The 21,752-nt window shown below is 44.3% G+C and overlaps 1 protein-coding gene across 2 annotated transcripts in view; it reads right to left on the bottom strand.

Annotated features, from left to right (window-relative positions):
- The window catches only part of PCSK2 (proprotein convertase subtilisin/kexin type 2), a 211,195-nt gene that overhangs the window by 63,728 nt on the left and 125,715 nt on the right, over nt 1–21,752 (bottom strand). The window lies entirely within an intron of this gene.

The raw sequence follows: 21,752 nt of genomic DNA, 5'->3' as shown, positions 1-21,752 counted from the left end.
TTAAATGAGGTCCTGCTAGATTCGGTGGATCCTAAGTCCCACGACTGGTATCCTGATAAGAAAGTCATATGAAGAGACTGAGACACAAAGACACACAGCGAGGAGGGGGACAGGTGTAGATGGACACAGAGATTGGACTGATTGGTCTCTAAGCCGAGGACACCAAGGGCTGCCCACAACCACCAGAAACTAGGAGAGGCAGGGAGCAGGCTCTCCTTCAGAGTCTCCAAAGGACCAGCCCTGCTGATACCTTGATTTTGTTCTCTGGCCTCCAGAACTGTGAGAGAACCTGCTTCTGTCGTCTTAAGTCTCCCAGTTTGTGGTGTGTGTTACAGCAGCCCTAGGAGCTAACATGCGGCTCTACTGTTATCTTCCCCCCTCCCCGGCATGCAGCTCCATCCAGCCGTGTCTGAACTCCATGCTGTGGCGTCTGTCTGGAACTCTCTCCTCCCTCAATTGGGCTCACTTGAGTCAGCTCAGATGTCACCTCTCTTCGGGTGACACTCTGCTGTGGGTAGATGTCCCTTCACAGCCCTCACCTCACTTTTCCATCCCCTCCAGTTCACAGTAAGCGGTTCAAGGGTGTGGAGTGTATCTTTTGATGCCACAGTGCACAGAGCAGACTTTCATTACACATTGAATGAGTGAATGAACTAGTGACAAGAATTGTCTAAATTATTTTGTTGACTCCAGTGTCATCTGATGTTATGGGACTAATCAGGTGGAGTGTGCTCATTTTCTGTACCTTAACAAAATTATTAAAATAAGATCGTTTGTTTTTGGAATTGGGCAAAACAGCACAAGTATGTTTCCAAGGGTTTCCAAACCTTTAAATATTCACCTTTTCACTACTTGTATTTTTGAATATTAAATGTTGATATTCCCAGGCCTCCTTTTACATGCACCAGCTTCATACCACTTTATTTATACCATGTTTAGCAAAGGCGGTGCTGTCAGCAGCATTATTTGCATATTTTAATTGCATTTTGCCCTTATTGTTTCAGAAGAACAAGTGGAAAATGGAAAAATAAAATAAGCTGATATTAGAGATAAAAATAGAGGTCTCATAAACTTAATTCAATTGAAGCAAGATAGAAATCATTAGCTTTGCTACAAACAGCGAACCTTTAGCCTCAACCTAACAGTCACTGGATTTAACTCAGCGGTGTTCAACTGTGATAGAAAAGAGGAAACGTTTAAAATATTTATCATTTTGAAGACAAATCATCAAAATTTATGTTTGAGTTGAGACATAATAGGGAATATATAATTATGGTGATTTAGACTTTTTTTAGCTTTCTGGGAATATAATCACATAAATTCACATTTAATGTTCAAATTTGGGGACTGCATATATTTTAAAAATTCAAATGGAAAAATGATCAGACTTCTGCTGAAATTTATTTCATTCAGTTAAAAATCCCAATATCTATTTATGTGTAAATCTTAATGAGACTTTTAAGATACAAAAGTTGATGGGAAAAAGAAAGGAAAGGAAGTGTCTTGGTTTAGCTTGACTTAGGGCCTAAAACAAAAATGGGCAAGTGATTTTCTGAACTCACTGGACTGAAGGCATCAGAGTGCACACCCTGAGTTCCCAATCCCAGCTAGAATGGACGTTTACTCCCAGACCCATGCTGTGTGAAAACAATATTCCTGGAGAAGGGCATTCTCACCCTAGAGGCAACAGAAATGTTTCCAGGCTCCTTGCACTCTCGGGACATTTATATTTTCTGGAGATTAACTAGCAGTTGGGTTAGCAAACGACACAGCAATCCCAAGATAAAGGAAATCTAATTTTCACACAAAAACCTGTATGTGAACATCTATGGTGACTTGATTTATAATTGCCCAAACTGGGAGTCATCCAAATGTCCTGCAAGTGGAGGATGGATAAACGAATTGTGGTACGTCCACACAATGGAATGCTACACAGCAATAAAAAGGAATGAATGCTCATATACACAACTGCATGGATGGATCACATATGCATGAAAACAACCAGACTCAAAAGACTTCTACTTTTTTGTTTTGTTTTGTTTTTTACTGTAGGATCCCCTGTATATGAGATTCTCTAGAGAAGGCAAAACTACAGGGACAGAAAACAGATCTGTGGTTGCCAGGGACTGAGGGTGGGGCTGCAGTGGGTTGACCACAAAGGGGCAGCATACGGGGATTTTGCAGGGGTGGGGGTGATGGAGGTGTTCCGTCTATCAGTTGTGGTGGTGGTTACATGATTTTATGCATTTGTCAAAACTCATAAGATGGTGCACCAAAAAGAATACACTTTACTTTCTGTAAATAAAAAGTGAATTGAGAAAATAGCAATTGGCTCCCACACTAGAGTGATTTTAAGCGGTATTAAGTGAAGTGCTCTTATCCTGGTGGAGTATGTAATATGATTTCTAGTTAGAGCTTGGGAATATACAGCCATTTCTCTCAAATCTTTTTTTCCCCCATTCTAAAGAACTATTTCCAACACAATTGACTACTAGGTGGGTCATGAATTCTCTCTGACCTGGTGGGCAAGATGCTGAAGCACTGCCTCTGTTTTTTTTTTTCCTGTTTGTGCATTTCATCTCAGGGACAGGCTCTGTTTCCTTCAGGGTCATATTCTTTCAGGTTCAGAAAGAGTTTAACTCCACTTAAGGAAGAAAAATACCTTGGGAATACAGCCAAGATGTGTTTGTTGGCAACTGTCCTATTTCCTGAAGGGCAAGCTGTATGAGGCAGGGTTTTTTTGGGGAAGCCGAGGCAGGATGGAATTCTGTGTTTCTGAGAACCCAGTACACGTTTTGGAGGATGAGAACTGCATCCTTTTCTCAGTCTAGCCAGTTCTCGCCATCCCGTCCCCACCAGCAGCTCATTACTCAGCACTTAGGTTGAGACTTGGCTGGCAAAGAGGGTCCCTGTGATACATCTTCATCTCTGGTTAATTACTGTAATTGACGTAACAGTGTTTCTGTAACTCTGTTAACCAGCAAATGTTCAAGTCATACCTCTCAACTCTCATTAATCTCATAGCCTGAGTGTTTTTTTTTTTTAATGATGTGTTTTATTTCCTCATTATGGAAATTTCAGATCAGCAGTGAAAATAGGGATGTGTTGGCCCCTGCATTACTTTTGTTTTTCAAGGGCATTGGAGAGTGTTTCAGCATTGCAGTATTCTCTTCACTTTATTGTCCCTCTCTTTGAGATCCAAACAAAAAGTGATACTCTTGGGAGGACTGTAAATTAATTCAAACTTTTTAGAGAATAATTTGATAAACTTTATCAAAATTAAAATTGCACATACTCCTTGACCCAGAAATATTACTTCTAGGAATTTATTCTACAAGGATATTCACACAAGAACTCAGAGATCTATGTTCAAGGCAACATAGTCATTCCATAGTTTATCATAGCAAAATATTGGGGGAGAATCAAAAAGACAATTTTGAGGGGCTCGATTGAACAAATTACAATGTATCTATTCTATGGGAGAGAAGATGTTGGGACATAACAGCAGATTGCACAATATGATCTGCTGTATGATTCCAGTTTGGGGGAAGAAAATCTGGAAGGATCCGCACAAAACAGCTACATCACGAAAACTGAGAAGTGAGCAGGTTTTGTAGGGGAGGATAGGAGAGGGGAGAGAAGAGAAATTGAGTTTTAATTTTATTTACACTGCTATACAGTCTGAATCTTTTTTTATGATGAGCAAGCCTCCTATATTAAAAATGAAAATATGGAATAAAGCAAGAATAATGCAGTTCTTTTAAAAATTTTTTCAAAATTTTTATACAATTTTAAAAGCTACTTTTCATTTACAGTTACTACAAACTATTGGCTATATTCCCCGTGTTGTACAATACACCCTTTAGCCTATCTTATACCCAGTAGTTTGTATCTCCCACTCCCGCACCCCTATATTACCCCTCCCTGTCTCCCACCGGAAACCGGTAGTTTGTTCTCTAGATCTGTGAGTCTGCTTCTTTTTTTATTCACTAGTTTGTTGCATTTTTAAGATTCTCCATATAAATATCATACAGTATTTGTCTTTCTCTGTCTGACTTATTTCACTTAGCAAAATGCCCTCCAAATCCATCCATGTTGCTGCAAATGGCAACATTTTGTTCTTTTTTACAGCTGAGTAGTATTCTATACAGAGTGATGCGGTTCTAAGACTTCAGAATCATTAAACTACACCCCTTCCAGAGATTGGAGGGAGGAGGGCAGGCACCTGTCTTCTCCCAGGGCCAGTGAGAAAGCACCTCTCCCAGGAGATGGGCTACTTCCCCTCTGCTTCTTTCCACATTCACAGGGCATTTTCAGTAGTAACTCATTTCTACATCAGCTCTTTTGCTAATAGGTAATTTTAAAAATTGTATTTAAAAAAAATTGAAGTATATTTTACCTATAGCAAAATATGTGATGTTAAATGTTCATCTCTATGAGTTTTGGCAACATACACCCCCATGTAGCCATCACGGCAATCAAGATATAGAACATTTTCACCTCCTCGGAAAGTTCTCTCATGCCCTCCATCCACCTTGGTCAACCCCTCTTCTGATTTTTATCACTGTAAGTTAATTGTGCCTGTTTTAGAACTTGATGTAAATAGAACCAGAGAGTACTGTACTTTTTGTGTTTGCCTTTTTAACTAACATAACATTTTTGAGATTTGCTTACTTTGTTGTTTGCATCGGTAGCTTTATTCCTTTGGTTGTGAAACAGTATCCATTATATGAAGATGTTACAATTTTATTTGTCCTTCCACATGTTAGTGGGCATTTGAATTATTTCCAGTTTTTACAAAGAGGAATAAAGCTGCTATGAACATTCTTGTATATGTCTTTTAATGAACATATGTTTTCATTTTCCCTTGGTGAGTACTTAGTGTGGGATTGCTGGTTGTACAGTAAGTGTGTGTTTAACTTTGTGAGACTGCCACGCCTTTTCCCAAAGGGATTGTTCCATTTGACATTCCCACTAGCAATGTATGAAGTTGAAAGTAGGTTTTGCCCCTGAAAACACCCACCTTTATGTACATCTGCAAATATTGTTTAATAGAGTAAAGGCTAAAGGAATCTTTCAGCAGCTGTAAACACAGTACTGAGCTCACACCTATTTCTTTCCCTGCCCCTCCCCAGATAACTGAGTCCTGGTCCCTGGCCCAGGAGGTGAGTCCAGAAGACTAGTCTCTCTCTGTCTCTTAGCTGGTGGTCCCTGTAGCTGGAGCAGATATTCACTGTTGTTCACCTGAGAAACCATCCTCTTTTCCTTCTCCATCCTTTCCCTGCACCACCTGCTGTGCGTTGCATACTCACACAGCTGTGGGAACCCATGACCCTGGCTACGCGTTCTGAGATCTTTGCTACAAGCACATCGCAGCCCAGCATTTCTTGGGGCGCACACAGGGGATTTGGGGTGGACTGTATCTATTTTTAAAGATTGTCCTATTTGCATAGAAAGTGAGGTTTTCCACTACGGTGGTAAACATATAATTACCCATAAAAGCAATCTGATAAATGAGTGAGTCAATTAAGTAAAGACAGTTAAATAAATAATAGTATAGTGGATCATATTTAGAAAACCCCAGCTCTGGTCCAATTCCTCACTAGCTGCTAAAGACACTGAGCAATGTGGTTCATCATCATCATCAAAAGAGATTTGCTAAGAACCCATTGTCACTCAGGATATAACGAGCCCCAAAGTGGATATAGGTCTCTGCTTGTGACGGAACATCAGTGATGCTGCCACTAAATATATTCCTGTCAAAATCTTTGTAATATCTAACTGTCCATGGTGTGTGAAAAACCTAAGCGGCCAATTAATTTCCAGATCAACGCTGCGTGCTTGCTGATTAAGGATCATAAATGCTATTCAGAGCTCTCTGTGGGCTGGTCCGGGTTCCTGCTGACAGTGGAGCAAAGCGTTAAGATTGCTACTGAATCCTCTTCCGTGTTTCCAGGACGAGGCTCCTTATGGACCCTGAGCTTACACGATGTCTAGTAAGGCCTACATTATTTAACAATATTTTTGCCTACTATTTAGAAATATTTAGTTTGCAGATACCACCTTATTTTAAATGTTCCTGAGCTGTTTGTTTTTTGAGAGGAAGAGGGAAGTAATATTTAGTTAGCGTCTCCTAAATTCAGTGTTACATGTTCTTTTGCTTTCTCTTAAAAAAAAAAAAAAAAGACAGCTCTTTTAAAAATAATTTCTCCTAGAAAAGTCCCCCTATGAGGTCTCCCTGCTTCCATTCTTGCCCACCCCCGTTCCATCTCCAAAGCAGACAGATCTTTGAAAATTACCAAACCCAGGCATATCATTTCATGTCACACCCCCACTCCACAAGATCACCCAAAAGAAAAATTTTCCCTTTGCTTCTAGGATGAAGTAGAAAATCTTTATGGCCCACAAAGTCCACACAATCAGGTCTCTTTCTGCATCTCCAGTGTCGCTCAGGCTGTTTTCTCCCTGGATTGATATTGATATGCTCCTGCATCCACCCCATCCCGCCCCCAACACACACAGCAGCTCTCTTCAGATGCTTGAAAGGGCTGAGCATATTTCTGCCTCAAGGCCTTTGCACAGCTGTTCCCTCTGCTGCCAGATACCTGGCTAACTCTTCCTCATACTTCAGGCATCAGCATAAGTGTCTCTTCTCCAGGGAAATCTTCCCTCACCCAGCAAATGAGATCAAGTTCTTCACATAAAACACATTTACAGGAACCAGCACTCTTGCATCACAGCAAAGCCCCACAGCTGTAAATAAGCAATTGTTTCTGTAATTATTTATTTGGAGTCTGTCTGGAGACCCTTCCAGGCAAAAAGGTTTTTGAGGGTAGGGACCACATCCACTCTGTTCATCAATGCATGCAGCCCGGCCCCCAGTGAGTCTGGCCTCCCGGCGTTCATGACCTTGCACGGAGGCTCCCACAGTGAGCAAGACTGACACATGCAACCAAAAGGATGCTGCACGACAGCTAGATGGTGAGAGACAGACCTCTCAGATCACGGCTGTCCAGTCATGAGGATTCTCAAGCAGTCAACAAAGACCCACACAGTGGGCAGGGAGGAGCTGAGGCCTCCTGCCAACAGCCACCCCCACGTGATCGGTCTCGGAAGCAGAAGGTCCAGCCTCAGTCAGGCCTTCAAATGATGCAGCCCTGGTGACACCTCGAGAGACCCTGAACCAGAACCATCCAACCAAGTTGTTCCAGAATCCCTGACCCACAGATACTGTATGTCCGAGTTTTGGGAGTAATTTTTCTGCAGCAAATATAATATAGGTAACTAACATACCAAATATTATATACCAAATATTACATTAGGTAACTAATATACCATAGATCTTGTTATAAAGTATAGCACTCAATAAATAGTTGTTGAATGACTAAATGAAAAGATATTACTATCTTTCTTCTACATTTGAGGAATGTACAACCCAGAGAGGTTGGTTAACTTGGCTCAAATCTCAGTAACTAAGTCAGTAGAGCGGGACTGGACCCAGAGCCACCTGTTTGCATGGACCTTCTCAGTGCCATTTCTGTTGTACTGTTTCGTCTCCCTTGAAGAGAGAAATCATCACATCTAGCTAGCCCAAAGAGTTTCTATTCAGAACCTCTTACTGATCACACTGGACAGGGTTACACACTGGCTAGTGAGTGCAAAGGTCTTCAAAATGGGCACGCCCACCCCAGGGGATGTGTAAGATGATCCACTGGGGTGTGGGGAGAAAATATTACAACTTCTTTGTTTTAGCTTGATTTTTAAAATTATGTATTTATTTTCAGTTGCGGTAAAAAAGGCACAGCATAAAATCACTCATCTTAACCCTTATAAAACATGCAGTCCAGCAGTGATAAGTATATTTACATTTTGCTGGGCTATGTTTTTTTTACATCTGCTAGTCTCAGAACTTTTCATCTTCCAAAACTGAAATGCTCTACCTATTAAACAATAATTCCTCATTCCCCAGTTCCCTCAGCTGCTGGCAACCACCATTCTCCTTTCCATCTTTATGAACTTGGCTATTCTAGGTACCTCAAGCAAGGGAAATCATACAGTATTTTTCTTTTTCGTGACTGCCTTATTTCACTTAGCATAATGTCCTCAAGTTTCATCCACAGTGTTGCATGCACTAGGCTGAATGATATCCTATCATATGCATGGGCCACATCTTGTCTATTCATTCTTTTCTTGATGGACACTCGTGTTGCTTCTACCTTTTGGCTCTTGTGACTAATGCTGCCATGAACATGAGAGTGCATTATAACTTAAAAAATTTTTATTTTATCTTTAAAACTGTCTCTCTTGAGTATGTTTTATAATGTACACAGTCCATCGCTAGAGTAGTACATACACTGTGTGAATAAATAACTATGACTATACTTGGTGAGCCTGCTCAAACATTTTTATGGATGGGATGTGTGATTAGAAAGTTTGGAGACTTGTAATTAGCAGATGTTGTTGGGTATCCTATTCACGACCCGTTGCTTTTAGCCTTTCGATTCTGACTCAACTTTCCTCTGTCAGATTTCCATCTCTATCTCAGGAGCCCCGTCTGCCCGTGAGCGTGGCAGCCCAGAAGAAGAGGAAATTGATAGCCGCCCTCAGTCAACTACTGATGGGAGTTGGTGTATTAGTACCCCAACTCTTTCCCCCTCATGGTCTAACCCACAGCCCAGGGTTTCCCAGCAGACCTGAGCTCCACGGCACTAACTTACTTAAAACGTGCCCTGTCTGGACTCCTTCCCTTGCCCTTGCTTCCTGGAACCACCTCTCAAATAAACTATCCGAGCCTCAGGGTTGGTTTCTGGAGGAATACGTACTAAGACAGTAAACAAATGCAAAACTCTCTGAAATCACTCAGCCACAGCGGTTAACGTAGAGAGCGTTATGCGTGGAAAAGTAGCATAACTTTGACTTTATGTCTGTCATTCTCAAAAGCGATTTAAGTAAATTCAAACTACTTGACAATTTCATTTCCTTAGAAAACTATTTCAGCTTTTGTTTCTTAATCAGCGATATTACTGGAAGGGAGGAGAGTTTCTCATAAGATTTTAGAGTTCCAGCAGACAAGAGTCCAACTTTCTCAGCCTACAAATGAGGATGCTCTGCCCCCAACATGTGGAGCATCTTGTCAGATACCCCACAGCTAGAAAGTGGTACAGCTCTGATCGGACCCGCATTGCAACTCTCTGGACGCATGTTTCTAAGATAAGCCATTTTCCTATGTCTTGATGCACAGCAGATTACATCAGGGGATTTCAGCAGACTTTTCCTTAAAGAGTCGAATAGTGAAAATCTCAGGTTTTGCAGGTCTGATGGTCTCTGTTACAACTACCCCACTTGGCCATTGTACTGTGAAAGCAGCCCTAGACAATTAGCCAACAAATGGACGTGGCTGGGTTCCGATAAAAGTTTATTTACCCAAAGAGGTGGCCGGCTTATGGATCATAATTTGCCAACTCCTAGATTAGATGATAGAGGAGACACAGGTCCTTTTTGTTTTGATATTTAAGGGAAAGATTTTAATTCTTCAAGCTCTCCTTTAATTCTTCAGCTCTTTAGTATACGTGGTATAATTTATTCTTAAATATCATGTAAGTGTGTTTCCTTAGACCCAAAGAATAGCTAAGATGTATCATTGCCATGCATCTCCCTCCCCTTATTCCTGCTGTGTTAATCCTGCAAATTAGCCCTGCCACGCACTACTTACAGCCCACACAGCACACACACAGACAAGTTTGCCCCTCCCCAGAATTTCAAAGAAAGAGTGCATTTTTTCACAGTGTCAACATTAATTACTCATAATTTAGTGTTCAAAATTATTTTCTATATTAATTTCAACACAATGGAATGGGCCTAATTTGGAATGATAAGATTCATTTGCATTTAAATTGATATTTTAAGCATTCCCTGTGAGGAACAAAGAGCATCTGTGATTATAATTATAAGCTTTGTTTCCAGGGCAGGTTTGTTTTCCTTTGGAAGGATTTGTATATATGGTGCATTGAGTTTAATATTAATCATGAGAACACATGACACCACATGTTTCTTAGGAGAGTCCTGTGAGTAGAGGTCTTATATGTCGGGAATTCCCTTCTCCTGGTAGAATAGTGTATAAGCAAAGCTTACCAGCTAAGAACATGTCCATGTACAGCTTTTTTATTTTTCAATTTTCTAAATCTTTTAGATACTTAACAGAGTATAAAGAACCTAGGTTACTTTTTTTTAGCTTGAAAACGCATGCTTGGAGAAGTCGAATGGTTATTGTCAATTGCCTAAAACAAATGAATGAGCTAAACATCAAGACAACCATGGCTGTTGCTTTTTCTAGTTCCTCTCTCGAGGAACACAAGTCAGCCTGGGTAGAGGGGGGGTTCCTGTTCCTTGGGTTGTGGCTATGAAGAAATATAGCAGTTCTTCCCAGAAGCCGGCAAGTACTAACTAGTGCTCATTTCCTGTGCAGACCATACTCCTGGTGCACTGACCAGAAGCTTCCTTTCATAGTGTTTATGGAGGTGCACATAAATAATTTCTTCTATGAGCAGAACAAAAAGAGCATAGCAAAGCCAGGGAGAGGGGTTTTGTGAGGACAAAGCATGACCAGAAGAAATTAGGGGGTACAGGCTAAAGAAAGGGAAATGGAAAGCATTTCTTCATCAGCCTGTCGTCCAATGCATATTGGTCAAGGCCATTGTGCTTTGTTGAGGGTGAAGAGGTGAATGAGGTAGAGAAGACCCCTGTCAGCTCCTGGAGCTGATATTCCAATGGGAGGCACAAAACCCAAAAACCAAATACTTAACTACAAACTGTTTTAAGAGCTAGGAAGGGACTAAAGCACAGGTTGAAACAGACTCAGCATATGAACCTTCTAAGTCTTGAATTAGGACAAATCCTGCAATCGTAGAGCTTGATAAATACTGAGGGAGCAGGAGGTAGGTTGAAAGGGTGGCCGGAGCCAGGACCCGTGGACCTTCGCAGGGAGGGAGGGGTATGACTCTGGGTGCAGAAGGAGCCCCTGGATGGGTTTAATTGGGGGTGTGACCTGGCCTCTTGTCGTTTTTTCCCTCTGTAATAACTCTCTGGTTATTTTTTATTTTTCGGCTGCTATGTGGGATCATAGTTACCTGACCAGGGATTGAACCCACACCCCCTGCATTGGAAGCACAGCGTCTTAACCACTGGACCACCAGGGAAGTCCCCCTCTCTGGTTATTTTGGGGAGATGGCATTGCAGTGGGCAAAAGTGGCAGCAGGAAGCTGGGGCTTTCATGGGGCCCAGGGGGGAGGTGATGACAGCTTGGTCCTGGATGCCAGTGGCAGAAACAGAGAAGCAGATTTGTTGCAGAGAGGGGCTAGGACTAGCAGATCTGGTGGCTGAGAGGAGAGAGGTAAAGAGAGGAGTCCAGGACCACTCTTGTGTTCCAGGCTTTGTCACTGGGTCCACGGCGGTGCCACTGGCTGAGCTGTGGGAGCCTGGAGGGGGGCTAAGTTGAACAAAGTTGCTTGACAGATCGTGAACTTCACATTTCACCCCTCGCTGGCTGTGTGAGCTAGGGCAGATCACTAACCTCTCTGATCTTCAGTTTCCTCTCTGTGGGAGGTGGATGAGAAAGCGCCTACTTCGCTGGTTTAACATGCAGATTAAATGCAATAATACATGCAAAGCACAAAACCAGGCACATAGCACCTTCTAAAAAATTGCCAGGTAGAGAACCTCCACGTTTCCAAAGAAGCTGCTCAAGACCAAAGGGATCAAAGTATCAGGACCAAGGCAGGGAGAAAAGAGGGATCTTACACTCATTACAAACAGTCAACTCTCCATGTGTGGCGGGGGGGGGGGGATGGATTTGTGAGCTAAGACCAAACAAGAAACAGTGAAAACTCCCACACCAAACCATCATGTAGGATAGAATAATTGCAATTGCTAACAAGTGACTAGTTTTTGAAGAGTTAATGAGCTTAGGCTATGGTCTTATTCACAGAGAACATATTTCTTATTTGTAAGGTGCCTGGTAAGAATCCCAGCAAGGTACTGACTGTATCAAATGACTCAGTGCCTGCCTGGTCACCACACTGGCACCCACACAGGGACTGGCTCCTTCCTGCTGAGGCTTCTGGAACATTCTCTACAAGTCCAAGAGAGGACATGTGTGTGCGCCTTTGTGGGGGATGGTGGAGAAAAGGCCCAGGACCAGTACCAGATGGGCATCCATGCCTTTAGCATGCTGAGGAGTTCCATGTATATTTTTTGATAGATCAACGAAGACCCACTGTTCATATCAGTAATAGGGCCAGTCATCATATTCCTTTGATTCTGAAGTAGGAAGATCATCCCTGTTTTACAGATGGGGAAACTGAGGACCATGAAGATCAAATGCGGCATTTTCGCTCACAGTGACTCAATGGGACTCCTCGAGCTGCTGCTCCCTGAATAGCTGAGATTTACACTAAACCTCTTATTTAAAAAATTGGCAACGTTTGAGCTCTAAAACATAAGCCTCCTATTTCCATAGCTTAATGAAAACATCTCCCACACACTGTAATACATCTTATTCTTCTGCATAGCAGAGCACTCAGTGTGGAGGGGCTGTGTGTGCGTGACATCCAAAGTACAGGCCTCCCCACCCTCCTGGAGACAATGGTGAGCAACGTTGCTCAGACCCAAGCCCCTGCTTCCTGCACTTGGCTTCAGGTTTTAATTATCTGTTGGTAATTAAGGGTTCTTTCTTTGTAAAAAATAATTTCCCGTAGGTTAGGAGCCAGCAGGGTTACCGTGGTTGAGAAGCTAATCTTATTTCTACGTCAGAGATTCTCTCTGCCTTGGCCACGCAGGATGGAAAATTCTGCTTTGCCCGAAGCTCCAGACTGCTCAGATGTAAGGAGGTCAGGATTCCCAGTGCAGACTCTGAGATGAAGACTTGTGCGCAAGTGATTTATTAAAGATGTGCTCCCAGGGGAAATCAGTGAAGGAGCCAGGGAGGCAGCCCAGAGCAGGGAGGAAGCCAAGCCAGGGTGTGATTTCGGGTGAGTCCGGCAGGGGGCCCTGGAGGGCTGGTTACAGCCCAGAGGTTTCCCAGCCTGAGACAAGGCTTTCATGCTCCCACAGCCAGCCAAGGGTTAACGGGTGCCAAGACAGGGTGGACATTCCCAGTCTCATCAGGTCTCCACGCGTGTGGGGCAGAGCAGTTTCAAGGAGCCCTAGGGCAACCCTCCAAAAGAGCAACAGGTGCTGGGAGCTGGAGGCAAAACCAGACCAATGCCAGGGTGGGCACGGAAATCAGGTTCAAGGGGTTGGAGAGGCAGACGTTGCTCCCAAGGGCTCTCTTTGGTGGCTGAATGAGGGGTAGTAGTGGCAGAGGGTGGGTTGAGAGGACTTGGCAGGGGAAGGTTGTGCTGAGAGGGGCCGAGGGGCTTGAAGCTCCTGCAGGGGGACCCACAGGTGCTTCCCTGCCAGGGCCAGGTTTGGCCTGATGTGTGCCTTCGCCCTGTGGTGTGAACTGTGAGTGGGTGCAGCCATGCTTCAGGATCAGGAGATGCTGGAGACCCAAGTCCAGGACAGGCTCTGCTCTAACCTGCTGTGCGGCCTCCGGCCATTCACAATTGTCCTGGGCCTCAGTTTCCACCTGTGTATTGAGTGAGGGACTGGACACAAGCACCTCTCAAATCCTAATAGTTTCAATAGCATCTATCCCCCCATCAATCCATCCACTGTCCATCCATCCATCCATCCATCCATCAATCTATCCTCCATCCATCCATCCCCGCTTCTATCCATCCATTTATCCCCTATCCATCCATCCATCCTCCCATCCATCCATCTATCCATGCATCCATGCATCCATCCCTCCATCCATCCATCCCCCCTTCCATCCATCCATCTATCCATCCGTCCCCCCTTCCATCCATCCGTCCCCCCTTCCATCCATCCATCCCCCCATCCATCCATTCATGCATGCATGCATCCATCCATCCATCCACAATTCAGTCATTCATTTATAGAAGAATTTCTATTAATGATCTCCTTGGGGAATGAAGGCTTTGGTTGAGTTTCTCATGAACAAAGGCATTGGAAGATATTATCTTAGTCTTTAAGACACTCACATTTAGTTGAAGAGACTCTGTCACTGACCTTTAGGGAATTTGGGGATAAGAAAATAATTTTAATGGGTTACTTTTAGTCTAGGCTTCTCGGTAGAAACAAAGCTCCAGATGAAAAACCAATTATAATCCAATGACCCTTTGTTCAGTATCATATAGATCAAGCTTCTAGATGAGTTCCTATGCTGTATCAACCCAAGAAAACATTCTTTAAATGCATTTAAGTATCTTCCCACCTCTAAAATTTAGGGCCAACTTGCTTGTTCTTGTTGCTGTTTTCCCATAGCGGGCGGTGTTTTTCCTTCCAGGACAGGACTGGGCATGTCATGATGTAATGACATCACGTCATACTTACTTGTGTGCCTCCCCCACTGAACTCTGAGCTTCCCAAGGGCAGGGAACAGATTTTTCACACTTTATAGTCCAGGCCCCTACCACGATATCTTGAACACAGTAGAAACTCAATACAGTTCTCTTAACTTTTGACTAGGTTCAATGGAAGAAAACTAGTCAACTGAGCGATGTGGAAAAATCTACTAACAAGATTTTTTTCCCCTTTGCTTTTGTCTGCAGTTGTAAGTCTAGGTCCAAATAAGTAGCTTCTTTTCAGTTAATCAAGATTCTATTTTCTCCTGTTTCTATGTCAAAGTACGTTCCTGTAAAAATAGATTCCTCTAGTACACGGGTTGAGTCAGATCACAGTCATTTGACTGATGGTCTGTCCAAATGATTGAAAGAAATTTCTTACCCCCAATATTCAGTCTAGCCTCCTGGTGACCAAGTGCTCACTGTGATCTGGCCAGCATTAATGAGTACATCAAAAAATGCCGGCTCCTTTCAACAAGACACAAAGGTTGTTTAAACCTCGGTTTCATATGCAATATTAATGTACTTATTTAAATATTAATCCTCCTAAAAGCCTGAAGTGATGCATGCAATCAATACTTCATAGCATCTGAGTCACTCAGGGCTGAGGCCTGGCCCATGCCCAGCAGCCACCCTTTCATCATGGCGGCCGTCTGCCACGTGGAGCTCAAAGGCCCCTCTTCAAAGCCAGTCACCAGCCAGAACCCATCAAAAGAATGGAAAAGTGTGGGTCCTTGTGGGCTTTTTTCTTTTCCAAGAACTTCTGTTGGTGAAATAACAGCCCTGGAGCATAAATGATGTTCCAGATTTTGAACTGAACCAAAGAGCATAATTCATCTTTTCCCATCTGGGAACTTAATTGTATTTCCCCCAACCTGAGGAGTTCTAGACATTACAGAAAAGAAAGAGCTCTTGGTTATCTGTAGGTGGTTTTATCCACAATGAGAATCCCATTCCCTTCAGGCCTTCAGCCATGGGGGCCTCAGTTAGTTCCGGGGTCTTCTATCCCCTCACTGGCAACACGCATTATGGGGAATGGGGTGGTGGCATCCACCTGGAGACGGTTGACAGCTGGGAGTCAGAGGAAGCTCTGAATGCCAGCACTTCCCATCACCACTGATAGAGGCCCATCATGTGATTTAGCCCCTGATTTCATTTGCACAGTATGAATGATTAATTAATATGAAATGCAATTTAACAAATATTTATTAAATGCCTGCTCAGGACTGTGCTAAAGGTTAAGAAGGACACAAACTTTAAAAGTTACTCACTGTTGAAGATGGGCGAGTACAGCACACAGGAACTGATGGAAGAGCAGCTTGCTAAGTCTTGGCAACAAAACAAGCTGACAATAGAGATCTATCTTTACATTTTTAAGAAAGGGGCAGAGCGGGTGTCAGCTGAGGTCCATCACTTTTTTTGCCCCCCTTCAGCCTGATAGATTTTCTGCGGTAAGTGGAACTCTTAGTGAAAAAGAGGGGAGCCCTGCACTAGGAGTCCCCACAAACATGTACTGTAATTCTTTGTATATAGAAAAAAAATTACCGTAAATTTTAACTTTACTCTTAAAGAAAAAAAAAAAGTTACTCACTTCCCTACACAGAGCTTGTGTGATAGAGTCACACATTTTCCGGGAATAGCATTGTGGAATGAATAAATGAATGACTGAATGAACGAGTGAGGAAAGTGCCGAAATGAATGATGAAGTTAATCATCAGAATCTGGGAATGTTGTCAAAGAAATACCTGTGACGACTTCTATTCCTAGAGGTTTTGTTTCAGTAGGTCTGAGGTGCGGCCAGAGAAATCTATATTCTCCTTAGGCTGGGATGGGCCCCAATTACCATGAGAGGACCCGGAAGAGGGTCCGGCGTGGGTGACTGTAACAGTTGCCGTATCAAAACCATCACGATGTGTCAGCTCCATGTAACAGCAAGCATGTGTATCACTCATGAGTCTGCAGTTCGGCCGGGAGCGAGGTGACCTAGGCTAGGCGCAGGTGGGCAGCTCTGCGGATCTGGGCAGTGCTTGCTTGCTGCTGGGGGTTGCCTGGGGTTCAGCTGATTTTGGGGGGGGCTCGGCGAGGCTGCTCAGCTTCTTCCTGCCGTTCTGTAGGTGGATGCGGGTGGCAGCGCTCTAGGCTTTGGCAGCTGAGGGAGCACTTCTCCACAAGCCTGTCATCGTCCCCCCGGGTCCCTGTAGGCCAGCCAATGCTTGCTCTTCTAATGGTGATGGCAGAAGCCTAGGGAGGCACGCAGGACCCCACAAGGCCGCTTACGGCCTCTGACCTGGCCCACTGGCACTTCTGTATTATTCTATTGTTTTAGAAAAGTCACAAGGCCCAGCCCAAAGTCAAGGGCTGGGAAATACACTTCACCCTTTAGAGGGAGGTTCTGTGGAGCCCCATAGCAGAAGCTGAGAGAAGGTTGGGGAGTGGAGTCCAGGCAATCTTCCACATTTGCTGCGTCCAAGAATTTGCGGAAAAACTTCAGGAAGAGCACGTGAACCCACACAGATTCTCAGCACAGGATTTTGGAGCTGCTCAGAGGGTGACCCACAGTTTCCAAGCTAAAAGGTGGAGGCCCGAGTGTGAGAAGGGCCAGGACTCTCTGCGTCAGGGCAGGAGCCTGGGCTCCTGGGCTCCACTTAGGCGTCAGGAGAGGTCGTTTCTCTGGCCTGGAGGAAAACTCATTTGGAAAAATTACTGTTGTACAATTCCTCACCCACCTAGGGGATGAATATCCGTGAATATCCTTTTAGTTCAAAGGTCTGTGACAGAGAAAAACAGATCAGAAATTCTCTCTCTGGGCCTCGTCCTTCCTGCTATCCTGGCTGCGGGTAATTGCTTCTCTCTCCCTGTTCCTTCTGTTTGCTTCGCTGCTCTTTTTCAGATCAATCTTTTATTTTTCAAATAGATCTTTGAGATTGACTTTGGTAACCTCCACCTTTGCCCTCTGCTTTTCCTAGTCTCACAATCTTACGCTTAGTCTGGAGGTGCCCTTTTTTCTCTTTTGATAACGCTGGGCGTGCCCCGAGCAATTGCACCGCTTTCTGGAGGCGTGTCCCTGCTTCTCCATCGGGACAGGCTGGCTTCGTGTCATCTCAACTCTTTTGAGAAGGAAATGGATTTTTATTGAGCATCTATTATCCGCCAGGTATCTCCGCGATACCCCACAACACACCCGATACTCTTTTGGCCCACTTCACAAACGAGGAGATTAAAGTTCAAAGAGGTTTAACAGGTGAGTCTAAGGTTGCACATCTTAGACTCAGGCTTCCGGGAGTCACACTCAGGTTTCACTGAGTTTCAGGTTTCACCGCTTTCCAAGGGTCAGCACAGCCACCCTGCCTGACCCTACTCTGCTTGTACGGCGGGCAGGCCAGGAGAGCCGGCTCGTGCTTGCTGGGGTCTCCTCCTAAGTAAGCTACTTGCCTCTGAGAAAACCCTCACCCCAGTGGGAAGGCTCTCTCTGGATTTTACGGAACCACTAGCCATCTCTTCACCTCCTTAGCTCCAGCAGCAAAAGCATCTCAAAGTATCCTGCTTTTGGAGCAGAGCAGGAGATACTCAGCTTCAGTCGCCCCCATGCTCTGAAAGCGGCCGCCTCACCCACACTTGCATGTTCTTGAATACGTGTCTCCCTCTATTCTGCAGGCCTGAAAGGACCCCAGGCTTGGACCTGTACCGTGAACATGGGCCCGTGATCATTGCTGCACGGGGGCCACACAGCACAAAGACGGCCACCTCCCGGCCTGCCCACCCCTCACCTGCAAGCCACGCCTCACACTTGTGTCCCGACTGACCTCAGGCTCCTCTGGAGAACACCTGTGTCTGGTTTCTCTTCCTCTGGGGCTCGGCCATGGCAGGCCCAACGCACAGCCACCTGACTGAGCTGGAGCAAATACCCAGAGAGGACGGGGTAAAGGAATCCCAGTTTCAAGTTGGTCTAAAATAGGGTCTCGGCCAAGACTCATTTCATGTTATTACCATTGAGATGAAGGGAGGTGAATGTGTTTATTTGGAATAGTGAATATTTACCAGCGAGACTGGGTTCCTCGATTAAATTCAATCATAGAACAATAGGGTAACAAAAAAAGTGGCCATTATTATCCTTTGCTCCTAACTCAACAGATACAGGCTAGGTTTGTTGAATTAAATGAACACTAATGACTTACATTTATACATTGATTTACAGCTTTCAGAGGATTAAAATTCTCAGTTTAAATAGAAAGAACACTGGACAACCAGCCTACCTTGAGTCTTTTCTTTTAATATACAGAATAAACAAGCTTTGAAAATAATTCTGTTTTGGGAAACATTTCACCTGGCTTGATTATGAAGAAGTTTTTGTCACATTTGTCTAAGAACCTCTGATACGGTTTTTACTTCTCACTGAGCACATTTCTGTTTATTTTAATCTTTTAATATATTTCCAAGGCATCCTCCCTCTGGCAGACGTTGCCTGGACCCAGCCTTATGCCTCTTTCTGTCATCTCTGCGTCCTTGGTGGGCTCCAGCTGCCTGTACCCACTTCTGTTTGCCGAGGGCGTTTCCCAAGACAGTGGGGAAGTAGGAGCAGCTGGGATGTTAACATCCCCTGTGACCAACCCTCAACCAATGACTGATAGGGGTTGCTATATAAATACCCCAGCTTCCCGGGTATCCCATCCAGTGGGATAACTCTGGTGCACATCTTCTGCGTCATCTCACAGATGCCCCAGTGGGATTCCAGCCACTCACCATAGTGACTTGTTTGAAATGCACCCCTTACTGGCTGCCTTCCCTTCCCCATCTCGCTCTCCCTTCCTCTGACCTTCCTCCCAAATAAACTAGTTGCCCTGAAACCCTTGTCTCGGGTCTGCTGCTGCGGGAACCCAAACACAGACCTCCCCAAAGTGCATTCCACTGGAAGGGCACGGGGCTAGCTCTCACATCCAAGCCAGTAAGTCACCTAACAAGGTGTGAAGCTGCCTGTTAATCCTTTGCTCAAACAATTTTCGAGTTTATCACCATCCACTGATTTCATTGCCCTCCTGGACAGGTCTACTCCACTTGCCATGCTCACTCCGTTAATTATAGTGTAAAAATTTTAATTAAAAATAAAGAAGATAAATCTGGTTAGTAGCTTCAAAGTTGTCACTCTCAGCTCTTCACAGAATGAGGGAGAGCTGTGACTAGTGAAAACTAGCTGGTTCAGGTTCCCTGCTGAGGAATTAGGGATGAGCTATTTCGGTGTTCAGTTTTCTCACCTATACAAAAGACATAGGACATTTTCAAAGTCATGTGTAATTAGATACAATTGGTTTGTAAACTTGCAAGGGTTTTGATAATTGCTGAAGACTCAGACCTTCCTTTGGATGGAAGTTGTCAAATTGTGCAGTTTTGTCCAGAGCTCACATTTTCTGGTCAATTCTTAGATGTCATCTAGTTTAAGTCATCTCCTCAACATCCCCGCCAAAAGGTCATCAACTCTCCTCATAAACATTTTCCGATAAGGAGAACCCATTACTTCCTGGGAGAGCTAATTCTTTTTATTTATTCCTTAATCATTAGATAGTTCTTCCTTTAACTGAACTAAAATCCTCCTCCTGCAATTGTCACCCGTTGGTGGGAATTTTCATGGGAGAAATTACTGAACAAGTTGAATGTCTCATCTGTCATGTTGTGGTTTGGAGACCTCTACCACCCTTGTCACTGTCTGTCACACTCCCTCTAAGAGTGAGACTCCCATTAGAAGCGACCTAGTTGTCCAAGAATTGGGGATTGGAAAGTTTAAGTAAATTATCACATGAGGCAATACTATATAGCCCTTATAATCATGTTTTGAAGATTATTTAATAATATAAAAATGTTCATGACATAACACATGGAAGGGGGGTACTATATATACAACAAGAGCCCAATTTTATTAAAAATATATACATAGAACTGAAGTCGAAAATATGTTAAAGTATTAAGAATGGTGATATAGCTAGTTTTGAATCTGTTTTATGTTTTTATACATTTTCTATAGAGGACAATTATTTTTTTACTTTGGTCAGCAGTGACTTATTTTATTCTGTTTTTATTGGAGTATAGTTGCTTTACAGTGTTGTGTTGGTTTCTGCTGTACAGCAAAGTGAATCAGCCACACATATACACATATCCCCTCCCTCTTGGGTATTTTTTAATTAGAAAAGAAGTTTCTTGGAAAGAAACAAAGGGGAAAAAAAGGAAAGCAGAAAACCACACTCAAAGAACCCATAGGGTTTTCAGGTATGTTCTGCTATTGCAGAATTGGGTAGAGCTGGCACCTCTCAATGGGTATCTTTCCCTTTCCAATTTCAGATTAGAGTTTCTGGCAGATGAATCCCACTGTCGACTGGCATCGTACCTGCAGTTCATCAGAGCCCCAGAGGATTTTTCTCCCACTTGAATTACTATCTCTTTAATCCGGTGACTGGTGTCGGGGGCAGCTGTCACGGAAACCCCTGGGCTGGCCAGGGACGCCCAGGTCAGTGTCCATGTAAGTGGCCTTCGAAGGAGGGAGGCCGTGCGCTGCCCACCTGACTGGCAGCTTCCAGCCTGACTGGCAGCTACCCCACCTTGAAGTCTTAGAAGCTGTAAGAGGAGCAACGCTGGTTTGCATAAGTGAGCAGACCCTTATTTGGCTTCCCCAAGAGGCGCTGGTCTGGGGGGTGGTGGGAACCCTGTGCAGCCGCAGCTCAGCTGGGAAGGAGACTGGAAATGCCTCGCGTGCAGGGCAGCCCTGAGGTCGAACCTGCCCCCTCCAGGCTGTCGCTCCTGCCGTTTCTGCATGAGGAAGGGCCCCTGGGTATCAGAACCTTGGAGAAAATGAGGCACGTGCATCTCTCAACCTCCCCATTGGAGAACTCTCCAAGGTCCTGCAGTTACTGGGGAGGCTGGGAAAGGCAGGGCTTTGGAGGGGACAGACAAGGCCCTGTGTGGGGCAGTGCCTCTAAGGAAGCAAAGGAACCTCCAGGCAGGCAGCCCCGTGTGCCGGCAGTGGGGCAGGGGGTCAGAGAGGAGGAGAGAATGCTGTCCCTAGACTCTGCAGATGGTCGTTGAGGCAGAATCTGCAACTCCTAGATGGTTCTTCACTGCCTTATCTACCAGAGTGGATTCTCATCTCGGGAAGTAGAGCTTTGGATTGTCTTCCGTCATTTCTCTCTGGAGGCACATTGGTTGGACTATGCCCAGTGTATACTCTCCCAGGTTTGTAAGACCCGTGCAGGAAATAGAAACCCAGCACCTTGGTGCTTTGCTTCCCAATTCCCAGTCCACTAC

The sequence above is a fragment of the Phocoena phocoena genome, chromosome 15 (assembly GCF_963924675.1).
Source record: "Phocoena phocoena chromosome 15, mPhoPho1.1, whole genome shotgun sequence".
Classification (NCBI taxonomy): domain Eukaryota; kingdom Metazoa; phylum Chordata; class Mammalia; order Artiodactyla; family Phocoenidae; genus Phocoena; species Phocoena phocoena.
This window is presented reverse-complemented; position numbering and strand designations above follow the sequence as displayed.